The sequence below is a fragment of the Falco punctatus genome, assembly GCF_963210335.1.
Source record: "Falco punctatus genome assembly, chromosome: 6".
Taxonomy (NCBI): Eukaryota; Metazoa; Chordata; class Aves; order Falconiformes; family Falconidae; genus Falco; species Falco punctatus.
Window position 1 is genome coordinate 64,930,192 of NC_137585.1, and position 11,797 is coordinate 64,941,988.

At 42.9% G+C, this 11,797-nt stretch overlaps 1 long non-coding RNA gene across 1 annotated transcript in view; it reads right to left on the bottom strand.

Annotated features, from left to right (window-relative positions):
* Positions 1-11,089, bottom strand: part of LOC308066612 — a 28,557-nt gene extending 17,468 nt beyond the window's left edge. Inside the window, exon 1 of the long non-coding RNA XR_013929220.1 lies at positions 163-11,089. This is a non-coding gene — a long non-coding RNA (uncharacterized lncRNA). The remainder of the gene's footprint in view (positions 1-162) is intronic.
* Between the last annotated feature and the right edge of the window lie 708 nt (positions 11,090-11,797).

The following is an 11,797-nucleotide window of genomic DNA, read 5'->3' on the forward strand; positions in this document are numbered from 1 at the left end:
TCACTGAACACAAGCCCTCTCTCTGGAAAGCTGAAGTAAGGTGTTAAGAGATAGAGGGTAACTCATTAAATGCTAGAACAGCCTTTATTCCTTGCCATGTACCTTTTCCAGGGTTTTTCATTGAGTTTATGGGTAGGTTTGTAGATGAAAAATAAGATTTACCTGTCTCTAGCACAAGGGGAATCAGGTTCCAAGCAACCACAATACATATATTTACACAGAAAGCAGTCAAAAGATATCTATTGGGTTCAGGAATATTAAGTGGACATTTCTTGTTGTGCATTTTCTCTCTTCTTCTCCAACCCTAAAAAAAAGCAAATCATAAACAACAACAATTTCAAAGAATATCCATTGAATGACAGGCACAACAAACCAAGAGAGCTGTTGCTGCAGTTTGTGCTTCCTCTGCACCCATCCCTGCAGCACATCTGCCACTAGAGACTCCAACAGAGGATTTTGCAGTTCTAACCACAGCTGCTTGAGACACTGCCACCTCCACCCATCCCTTTCATGGCAGGTGAAGTGTGAGCTGACTATGTACCTCACTCAGATGCTTCACTTCAGTGTCCAAAATTTGTTGCAATGAGTTTGGATGCCAGTAGGTCAGTGGCTCGTCTGTATAGTGGTGGCAATAATTCCTCCTAGCTGCCCTGAGCTTTTACAACCATGCATGACTATGAAGGTCATCATTAACAAAAAACCATAAGCTATTTCTTCTGCAAAAAAAATGGACATGTAGGAATACATATAGCTCATTTCATCTGAGGCAGTTCTGCTAGCCAGAAGTAGCTGCACTGAAATCAATGTGTTACTCCCAAACATGGAGGAAATAGGAAACAGTTTCTTAATAGAAGAAAAGTTTCCTTAAACAGAAGAGATCAGACAACCAGTAATTCCAGTAAATTACTTCCTTGGCATTAACAATGCTGTATCGACCCATCCTGGCGGAGAATTTGGCCGACATTATGACCAGATCATATTACAGCAAGCACTGCCCAGAGCATCTTCATGTAAAACTGGAATATACTGCAGCAAAATAACTGAGAGGAACTGCTTGAAGCAGGTTACAATTTTGTTTGATGGTAACAAAACGGTTTTATAAAAGAGGAGTTCAGAGTGTGGTAGCATAGGACTGCCACTGATGCAGAACCAAATCCCGAAGCTGAGGGACACTAGGGGCTTCTCATCATGCTTTCTGCTATGCTTTGGCCTCTTGCTGTTTCCAAAAGCAGGGACAATGTGGGGGAATTTTGCTTCCTCATATTCCATGGATATAGAAGCTCTTGATCTTCATTGTTAACCTAGAATAAAAACTAAAACCAAACCAAACCCAAACCCAAATTTTACTTTTCTTTTGAGGGTGAGAGATGACAGGAAAGTTAAGTTTTGCTGCAGTTCTCAGTATTTGAAATCCAGTGGGACCTTTCAGTACAAGAGCTTAATTTGGACTTGATGGGAACCCAGTTTACTGGTTTAAGTCACTGTTGGCTAATACAGCTTGAAGCTGTTCCACAATAAAGCACTACATTCAGCTGTGAGCCTTATCGCTGGGACTCATCTGACCTTTCCCAGGTAAGCTGGAATTGCTTAACACCGTCGCTACCCCAAAACTAATAGAACCTTTCAGCATGGCTTAGGCTATCACTTCACTTCCCTGACATCAATTTCTAAAATAAAATAGAAGGCTAATTGGTAAATCAGGGGAGTATTTTTTTCCTCCCCCCCACAAGATATAATGGTCAAATATATTTTCAAATCTAAACTACCAACAATACAAAGGTACAACTTAAATGCACAAATAAAAGGGGAAGCTCAGCAGAAGGTTGAAAGTTCAACTAGAATTCACCAGGCCAAATTTATCAGCATTGGTGGGGATGAGTCTTAATCACAGTCACCAAGTCTAAGGTGGTGTGGTCAATTTTAATAAACATGGTCAAAAACTGCAGGGGAGAAATAGATACGCCGGAAACAGAGTGCAACTCCCAGGCTTCTGGCGCCCCAAATAATTTTTGCCTCATCATATCATGCTACTGTACTGAAATGCTTTTAGAGAAATGCAAGACCACAAAGGCTAGCTAAAGCATGAATTCTGCAGAAACTACCTGGCATGTGGTTCTGAAATGGAACATAGACACTAATAGGATGCTTAGCATATTTTGCATTGGATTTTGAGATGTGTAGTGAAGCAAAGCCAGAAGGAACAATGGGAGCTGAGCAGCTGATCCAAGTGGGTCAAGGGCTGAAAAGTAGCCATGGCTCCTTAGCAGGAGGATTTGGATAAGGACCAACAGGTGATGTGAGTGATGGGTGTGAAAAAGGCTCTTCAAGCTGTCAGGGGAAATTAAGATAAAAAGGAAGGTGAAGGAGTAAGGAAACTGGTTGGATTCATTGTTTCAAATCTCTGCTGAATGTCCCAAAGAGATGAACTCAACCAGACTATGAAGGGTGCATCAGAGCTCAGGCTGTAACGTGTTTCAACAGCCAGTCTAAATATATGGAGGCTATCAACAAGAGTAAAGAAAGGAGGGAAGCATTAAAGCATAAAGGGTTTTTGCACTTACTTGTTTGACAGCAGCTGGGACTGCGAGCACCAGTCTTGAGGCACAGTCCCACACTGCTGCTTTCTGCACTAAACACAGATGAAAAAAAACAGAGTTCCTGCCACAAACCACTTCTAATCTCAGTTTAAGGCACAAATATCTTCTAATCGCCACCCACGGCATACAAGGTGGGGAACCTTCTGTCTACGTTGGAGAAGAGCACCCCTTGGCACTGGCATCACTTGCCCACTCAACCGGCCCAGTGATGACCAGAGGGACATTGCCTTTTTTGGGTCCCCATCAAAGCCAATACTGTCATAGGAAGCAGGAGGACGCTGGGGGCACCCAGGAGCATGTGCGATTACTCGGTGGCTGGGGACAGGGCGGCCCCGCGGCAGCAGTCCTCAGGCACGAGCCCCGGCAGTGCTGCACGTGGAACTTCCTCCAGAGCTTGGCCAGAGTGCAGGAATCCAATGTTTAGAAAGGCATTTTCCTGTCCATATAAACAATTTGACCACAATAGCCCAATTCCTGGCTCCAAGGCCTCATTTAAATGTTGGTCAGTCAAGGCCCACAATTAACATTTAATTAGTAAACTCATTACAAAGGCAGGAAGTCTCAGACTTTCCCTTCATTCTCTTTCAGGCCTCTGAAGGGAAGGGCCAGGCCTGTCTTTGGCTTTTGATTCAGCAGACGAGTGGTTGGTGGGGTTTGTTGTTGTTGTTGTTGTCTCTCCTGATATCCCTCTGCTTGCAGAACAGTTGCTTTCCTTGAAGCAGGCAGGCATGACCTGAATACGTTGAATGTTTGGCTGGAAATAAGCTAGTTCACTAATATTTCCATCTGAATTTTGCCCCGGATGGCTTCCTCAGTGTTCCCAGGTGGCTGAAGAAGCAGTGGTTTTTAGGGACGTGGTGGTGGGGAGCCTGGTTACCTGCATCCATCTTCGTGGTAGAGGCACTGCCAAAAAATCTGATTTTCTGTGTGATGCTGAAGGTTATGTCTGTTGTCTGTGACAGCAGGGAGAAAAGGAGCCTCTTGGCAACAAGAAGGGAAAAATGGTGAGGCTTAAATTCGAGAGAAAGCACTGATGCAGAGGATGAGAGCTGACTATGCCTGTGGCGAGGTACCTTGCTGGAAACATGTGATGGAACTGATACAGTGGCCTTTTTCCCAGTACGGGAGAGAGACTGGGAGTTCATAGTGTAGCTTACCTGATGGGGTGTTGTTCATCCATCCATAGGCTACAGGACCCCACCTTTGGCCATCTAATTGCTTTTCATGTGATTATTCATGGATATGAATTACAAGCAGAGCTTGTTTTCACACAATGCTAAAAGGGTCTGAACTCTCTGATTTAAAGTACAACAAGACAGACCATAGCACAAATACTTTTCCAACACTTATGCTGCTCTATGAAAATGTATTCACCTGACCATGCCCCGGAGTAGGGAGAAAAGTAAAGAAGTCAACACAAAAAATAATAATTGCAAAACAATAATTTCTCTCTTTTTTTTCCTCCAGAATCTATTTTCCATTGCAGCACAAAGTAGGTTTAAAAAGTCTGCCGGCTGGCAGGGTATATTTCACATTTTGTAATTTTGCGGAGATTTTCTCAATGTAAACTTCATATTTCTCTCAAAACAGAGTGCTGTAGTGCTAGCTGTACCATCAGTCATACAAATGTTGTATCCTTTTGCAAAGAGGGACTGTGGGGAGCAGCAGAAGGTGCTCGAGTTGTAAGGCATGTTGAATTGTCTGCCTTACCTATCTTGTCTGTCTGTCATCAGAGATGAGGAGATTGCAAGAACTTATTATTTTATAGTATTAATTTCTGAAATAATACTCTTCCCTTTCACATTGTGATCGGGCCACCTCAGCAGTGAATTTGCTTTGGATTCATTGTTTTATTCCATATTATGTCTTTAATTCATTGTTTTGTCAACATTACATCTTTAACATTTTTTCCCCTTGTGTTCACAGAATTGGAAGGAGATAGCTGACTTGTAGTGATTTATGAGGGTGCTTAGCCCTGGTTTGTTTTGGTTTTGCACAAGCGTTAAAAAGCATTTATCAGGCAAAGAACTTGTATGTGCTAGAACAAGGACTTGAAAAAATCTTTTCCTTAAAGGCCTTTCATAGGTCTCTGAGTATGGACAAGTTGCTGAGGTTTTTTTGTTAGGTATCTAGGTCAATATTTAGCAGAATTTTGTTGGAGCATCCTATTTCCTCTACATTTCTTCTGCAGAAAGAGATAAGCTACTGCACTCCTTTATCTAAGGCCTGTCATCATCCACACCAATTCCACTCACTTGGTCAGTTCATGGGGCAAGCAGAGCCACAGCTTTAACTCCTTTTTTCATACCTGCCACTGCTGCTTTGGAATTTACTCTGAGCAGTAGTTCTGGAAATTATCCAAAGGATGTGGAGACAAGAATGGGCGGACCTTACAGTCCCTTGCCACCTTGTGTGACTAAACGTGGGAGCTACCTGACCAAAACTTCTCATCTGTAAAGCAGATATCTACACTTGAGCCAACCACCTAGGATCCCTTGCTAGTAAATGGAGAAAAACCAAACAAGGCCAGTAGAGGTTAGGTTGTGATTTACCTCCTTCATATCCAATGTTTTCCTTCTGTGACTACAATGACTACGTCTTCTCAGACCATAATGATATCCTAGACATTCACTTCGGGGTAGGCACCTGCATCGTAGTCATCTCAACTTAGATGAGATGCATTCATCCAACACATAACATATCTGAATGTACATAATTTTGTTATTGCTGTGTTGTATGGTACTATTTTGCTTGCTGTGATCAGGGCTTCAGGACTCATCAACAGAAAGAATCATTAAATAGACAGTTCCTGACCAGGAGATTTGAGAGTTGAAAGGACCAGTGCAAAACAGGGGAAGTCCCAGTCACCTTTCTGATAGGCATCACTAGAACTAAATGGCACTCTGACATTTACCAGTACAGAATATAAAAATGCTCTCTCTCTCTCTGGCTCCATTTTTGGACTAAAGATTTTGTTTCAGAACTTCACTGTAATGGGCATCCTGTATCAGAGTGCTCTCAATAAGCACTGGAGCATCCTCTTTCCATGTGTTGTGAAACAGAGGCTTGTCTCAACCACTACCATATGCTGCTGGTTGAACGTACAGCTATAAGTGCTCAGCTCTCCAGACTCACGCTTCATTCATGGGTCAGACTGTATCAAACCCCAGAGAGGTGGCTCAAGACAGGTCAGCTTCATTCCTCCTCTTGAGTCTTCATTTCTCCCTACTGGCTCTAAACGGTCTTGTATAGCTAGCTCAGATGTAGATACATGCATGAAATAAGACTTGACATATCTCATGCTTCACCTAGGTGCCTGGATAGTCCAAAGCTTCATGAACATGTCAGGTGCTAGCTGGAGATCCACCTACATGCTATAAGACAGCATTTCCCCAGAGCTGTGCATGTGCCCAGTCTGCAATGTAGCAGCTCAAAGAAAAAGGTATAAATGAACTGTGGAAGAATGTTCTGGCTTGTGGATGGTATCCCTGAGACACTTTGCCACTGTGTGTTGTAAGCTAAAACTCCTCCAAAAATAGTTTTCTTTTTATTTTTTTTGTTCTTGGAGCCATAAATAAAGGAACTCTGGCACAAGATGATGAGCTAAAAAGCTGAGCCGGCTGGTTTATAAAACACATGATTCCCTGAAACAGTAAATGACTGGCCTCATAACATATGCACTGCAAGTAAAAGCATAGTCTTAGTTGCATCAGTTCACTTTTACTACTTTTTAAAAATTAAAATTAAAATCAGGAATAGAAATAAAACAGACCAGAGTTCATGACCTGTTCAGGAATGCAATTAGCCCATAAAAATCATGACTGGGATTTGTTGCAAGGTAGAAACATGATCCCTTAAAAAAAGTTGCCCCTTTGCAAAGTACCAAATGATGGGGATGAACAAAATAAGGGAGAGATGAGCGGTTTTTATTTTAAACCCACTTCCCTCCCTCTTCAACCAGAAAGAGCTGTAAAAGAAAAGACCCATCACCTCCTGTAGTCAAGTTTCACAGCAAACAAGAAGTCCTGAGCAACTCTGTGATTACTTTTATCTCTGTAAGACTAATCCCATGATAAACCTCTTGTTTCCTACACTTGATGTGCCACTATTTTACTAGTCCTGCATGCATCAGGCACATTGTGGATGGCTCACTACGAACAAACAGAACCTGACAGTTTCCTTCCTTAAAATAAACAGAAGTGGTACTTAGACACAGTTCAAAGAGTTTAGCACTCCCAGAATGGCTATTATTACCCTTTAGGTAGGCAAGTAGACCCAGTTTTTCATTCCAGTGAAGGCACCTTTTTTAAATTTTTCTCCCTTCCCATTTTTTACTGGCAATAAAATGACTATATAATTACCAAGCCTGCTTTTTTTACAGTCCTCTGCTTCCTCTTTCCATGCAAAGTGATCTATCTGTTTATGCCGCTGCTTGTTTATCTCTACCTCCTTTTCTGAGAAAAAGTCATGTCATTTGGGCATCTCAGAAAGCATTTTTGTAAAGCTTTCCTCTGTCCTCAGAGCTACACAGTACCGATCTGTTAACTAATGGCAGGAGAAATCATATTTTAAGAATAGTATTACAGTGACCTCTATGAGGCCTTTGATCCAAAGATTTCTGAAGGCTTAACAGTTATCAGTGATGTGGAACAAACCTATCTACCTATTCCCCTAGGGGCTTTCACTCATGAACAGTCACAAATTCTATGGCACCTACAGTAGAAATAAGCTTTTTAAGAGATCTTCAGTGCTCTTGTCTACTTCGAGTTCATAAAAGAAGTGCTGTCAAGTAGAATGTAAACTGAAATGCAGTTGCTATTCTGAATGAAACACTTATTTTGGAAACTCACTCATCATTAGGGTCTGAGTTCATCCTTTGTGAGTGTAAGGGATTGCCCAGAGCATCTAGGACTTCTAGGTTATATAGCAAGTGGACAGCTAGAAGAGAATGTATATGCTTTAACATTAAATATCAAATATTTGATTGACATACTGGAAAAAGCCCAGTGGAGGGTCAGCAAGATGTCTGGGGACAGGAGCACACGGTATAATAGGAGGAGCTAGGGTTGCTGGGCTGGCTCATTTTTAAGAAGAAAAGATTCAAGATCACTTACCTTATGACTTTAGGTATTGCAGCTACCTTGTGGTGGTGTGCAGAAAAGACAAAACCAGACTCTTCTCAGAGGTGCACAGCAACAGGACTAAGGCAACAGCCAGGAAAAGTCTAATAAGATATTATGGACATTTTTTATTTTCACCTTGAGGGTGGCCAAATAGTGGAAGAGAGACGTGTAGGGGCTGTGAAATCTCCATCCTTGGAAATGTCCAAAACTCAACCAGATGAGACCCTAAACAATTTCATCTGACTTGAGGGATGACTCTGCTTTGGGTAAGGGGCTGGATCAAGTGATCTCCAGAATTTTTTTCATCCCAAATAATGATACTGTGGTTTATCACAAATGAAGTTGGCTGTCTTGGCTCTCTCCATGAATGGATGCATGAAGTACATCCCACCATCCTAATAAAGGTGTCTCAGGTAGCTGTGTTCAATGGCCCTGAAATGTCTGTCTTTCCACTGGCTGTAGGGGGACTCTAGACAAGCACCCTAGCCTATTAGATGTGTAAACTGAGATTAAATGTATTCCTAGTAACCTGAGACTCACCTTGTCATGGATAGAAGTACTTGTTTCTCTGTTACCTACAGCAGGAGCTGAAGACATGCACACTCCTAACACCTCATTGAAACCTAGGGCTAATTCTGTTTCCTTCACATACGCATGCACTTCCTGAGAGACCGTGGGTACCTGAGCCATCCTCCAAGACTGGCAAATATGACACAGGGCATCTAGAGTGGTGCTTCACACCCAGCTGTGGGCAAGGAGGTCAAGCCCATGCTGTTAGACGGGATAAATCCAGGTCCAGGTGTCTTCCCAGTAAGCATGTAAAGAAGTAGCTTTTTCCAGTGCCTATTTGGACCTTTGCCTCAGGCAGTCAAGATCCTAAACACCTGAATAAAGACAGACATTAATACGTTATTGTGTACCTTATACACTATTAGTACCCTGCAGCTCCCATTGTAATATGTATGATTGAATTTTCCCAGGAAGCGGGTTGGTTTTTATTGCCAAGTCTTCCATGGAAAATGTCTTTCTGCTGTTAAAAAAGGGGGGAAAAGGCTGAGAACTGAAAGGTTTGGATTTCAGATGGAATGCTTTCAGAGTTTGTGGGGTGACTTGAACGTTTTCATGTTATTGACAGATATTTCTTTTTTTTTCCACAGAAGGTGCATGCTTCTTCCCATAAAATTTATGCAATTGTCACTTTAGAATCGTAGAATCATTTAGCTTGGGAAAGACTCTTAAGATCATCAAGTCCAACTGCTAAATGAGCACTACCAAATCCACAACTAAACCATGTCCCTAAGGGCCACATCTACATGTCTTTTGAACACCTCCAGAGATGGTGACTCAACCACTTCCTTGGGCAGCCTGTAGTGATCACCAAGAGAGAAATGTTTTGGCCAGACCTTAAGAACACACCAAGGAAGAGATCTCTATAAAGAAGCCTATTCATTTTGAGCTTATAAATCCCTTAGATCCCTTAATGAAATACTTCAGAAGGCTCAAAAATTCAGAGAGGTGTAAAACAGGTAAGGTTTGGGGCTGGAATTCACAATATGTTTGAAGGAGAAATTGAATGTTTGCTGGTACTGCTGGGTTTGTCATGGGTAAGAATAGGGTGATGTGTGACTGTTGCAGCCCTGTAGACAAACTAACATGTGCAGATGCTATGCTTGGTTTAGATCTTCAATAAATAATGCTGGTTTAGCTCTCTTGGTTAAAGGGTGTGAGCAAAACCAACACAAACATAAACCCCAGGTCTAACCAACAGAGATGTGCCAGGGCTTGTCTCCCCTCTTCTGCCATTTCAAGGATGTCTTCGTCTGTGTACACTGCTGTTACCATGGCATGATGGTATCTTCAATGTGCAATGTGGCATTGTGTCAGGTTTAGTGACACAGGGGACAAAACTAGGGAAAAGCTGTACTGGGAAGCTGCAGCTGTGAACACATCTCCCACCCAATGACCTCTGCATCGGGGTCCCACTGGCAGCAGACCCATGGGAAGCTCTGCTGTGGCCTGTCTCTGGGGCTGAAACTCCCTGGCTTTATTCATTTTGGCATACTGTCTCACAGGCAGAGGGGATGTCAGCATATGCAATACATATCTCCCATTGCATGGAAAAAAAAGTGACAGGAATGAATGGTATAAAACTTAAGTTCAGAATATGATACTTGACAGGACTGTCTCTACCAGTTTGTCAGTGCCAGCAAAGAGTCGACTGTATAAATCAGATTTGATTTTTCCCAGGTTGCCAAGGCTGGAATAACCTGTAACAGTGATTAGGCTGTAGGTGCTTCGGAGCCCTCCTAATGTATACAGGGAGGGGTAATCAGCCCCTTTTTATAGCTGGATGAACTGAGACACAGGGAGGAGATGCTAACCAACGAGAGTTACAGTGCCACAGCCTGCGAGAGAAGCCAGCTCTCCCAGCTCCCCAGCCTTTGCCTTTTAACCACTAGACCATGAATCCTGTTTGCTTTGTTTTCTGGGGTTTTGTGCATGTTTGTTTTCCCCTTTCATGTACCTAATGATGCTGGTCCCTAGCAGGCAGTGGACAGCTGACAGATTACTGGGGGCGCCTGGCTGGAATGGGAGGCAGGATGCTTGGCCAGCTCCAGAGCTATTTAACTTTTCTCCTACCATGTGGGTCTGCAACCCTCCCACTCATGCTCATATGACATCCCTGGGGCACGGACAACAATTGCCTAAATGGAAAAAGGAAACATTTCCTGTGCCTTTAAATACTTTTAGTGCAGTTTGGCACCTTCAAAGAAAGCATCGTGCTCAGCTAACAGTCAGCCAGCGCTCAGCAGTTCTTCAGAAACTTGTGATTTTCGTGGACAAATCCATCAGAAACTGCACTTTGGGAGCGTAACTCAGCAATCCCAGGGAGCTAGGAAACACTTGCTGACCTCTGTGATACCCATGAGCCCAAACTGCATAGCAAAGTGTTTTTAAACAGACCACCCCACTCAGATTGGTTTTCACTCTCGTTTCACGTAACTTTATTTTAGACTCCCTTTGCATCGTTCGTTTGTTACAATCTACATGCGCAGGTACTGATGAATCATCTTCACTTCCGTACTTCTCCATCCTTCCACTGAAGGCTCCAGTTAACAGATCAGAGAAAAAGAGAGACAGAGAGAGATGAGGCCACCACCATGAACGTCTTAGGAGCCGCGTGCTTTCTCTTTACCTCACGGCATCTGCAAAACTGTTAAACCACAGTCCTGCCTAGTTTACTGGCAGGGAAGATTGGCCTAAGCCAGTTAAGCAAAGCTTTTTTTGCAACTGTTTAAAGTGTGGGTGTAGGTATTACTTTTTGGCTTCCCCCCCTTTTTTTTTTCTTTCTCCCCTCCCCCCCCCCCCCCCCCCAAATTTTCCCAGCTGGATACTCAGCTTTTGTTTGCAGTGTTATCATATCAGAAAACAAAACTGTAATAATTTTGTGTGCATACGAAAATGGCTCTGATAACATTGATAGAGGCTTTAAATCCTTATATGAGTTTTTTCCTGCTTTGATGTCTCATGCAGTTGTATATCCACAACTGGCCTTAGTGCAGATTCGATTTCCACTAATGCACTCCACTGAAGGTTAGCCTTAGAAATAAATGCCTTGGGGTTCAAAAGGCAGAAATGCCTGAAGAGTAGTACTTAAATACATCAGCCCCAAGAAGAAAGCTCAATGTATTTTAAATATGCTGGTACTGCTTTCAGGGCAGCAGAGGATGACTGGTTATTACTGGTGCTTTCAGGGTGTCTCCTATGGTCCAAACTGGTGGCCAAAACTCCACTGTTCTCATTGTTGTCCAGAATCAGCTCAAAGGTAGGTCCCAATCCAAAAAGCTAAGAAAATAAGTGGTTTTGTGGCCAGGCTATCTGACAGTGGTCTTTCCTTGGAGAAAAGGACTCCCTGCCACACAGTGTTGGTCCCAAAGTCAGAGGTCTGAGCACCCTGCAGCCTTCAGAGAGAAAAGCTCCTTCAGAGCTTCCTTCACTGACTTGTCCCCTGCCCATTCACTTCTTTAAATGTAGGCAGTGAGGTACGTACCCATGACCATACCTCTTCAGGGGAAT